Genomic DNA, 1,103 nt, shown 5'->3' with positions numbered 1-1,103 from the left:
TCCCTTCTCTAGCCTGCCTCCTGGTGATCTGACCTGGGCAGCCCTCCTGTGATCTGGAGAGAAATGAGGTGGGTCAGGGAGAATCTTTCCATCCCTTCCTCCACACTGCTTGGTACAGAGAAGGAGGCAGAGGCCTTGTCTGGTGGGGCCCTTTGGAAATGAGGTGTTGCTGTGCTTGTCTGGTGCCCCTGGCAAGGCTGGTAATTACATGACAGCTGGGAACGGGTTTGGGAGAAGCAGGCTTGGAATCAGCAGAGCCAAGGACCTCCTGGTAGTCAGGGTGGGGCGGTGAGGGCAGAGGGAAAAGCTGGGGGCGGGGGTGGGACGGCAGACGTGGGGTCCCCTTCTCCAGCCACTGCACACACAGCTGGGCTTAGTACCTGTGGGAGAGTGGGGGTGATTGGCACCCAGGCCCTGCCTCTGTAAGTGTGGGAGGAGGGAGGGGAAGAGAGGGTTGGGGGACCTGGGGCCAGTCCCCCACCCTCAACCCAGGAAAGAGGCAGAGATTGGGAAGGGGGGGTTCTGGCTGCTCTCTCAGGCAGGGCTCGGCTGTGGTGGAAGTTAGGGCGGGGTGGTCGTCTGGGGGGCTGCGGCCAGCACTGTAGCCAGAGGTGATTCCATCTTATTCTGGGTGGGGTCTTCTCACAAGGAGAGGATGGGAACCGGAAGTGGGAGGATCGGAGGCGCACCCTCTAAAGGACAAATAGGTGGGAACTAACGTTTTATTGTCCATCTCTTATGGGCCACACTCCATGATATTCCATATACGTTATTTTGTTGGAAACTCAATCTCCTGAAGTAGGCACTATTACTCCATTTTACAGGCCTGAAAACTGAGGTTTAGAGAAGGTAAGCAGCTCACCTGAGATCTCATGACTGCCTTGCTCTTCCATTTTCCATAATGCTCCTTCCGCCTGCCCCTGCCTTCTTCTGGTTGAATCTGATTTGCTCATTATTGCCTTTAATCTTGAACTTGAATCACTGCCCGGTCTCCTGAAAGGTGGACATGAGTTTCCTTGTCAGCCTGAGTAGAGACGTCTACCTCTGAGGGCGGGGCCCCGGGGGAGTCTTCTGGAAGAAGGAGGTCTCCCAAGAGGAGCACC

The sequence above is a fragment of the Leptonychotes weddellii genome, chromosome 6, assembly GCF_054177405.1.
Source record: "Leptonychotes weddellii isolate Sample4059 chromosome 6, ASM5417740v2, whole genome shotgun sequence".
NCBI lineage: Eukaryota > Metazoa > Chordata > Mammalia > Carnivora > Phocidae > Leptonychotes > Leptonychotes weddellii.
The sequence above is the reverse complement of the archived record's forward strand: the minus strand, read 5'-3'. Positions refer to the sequence as shown.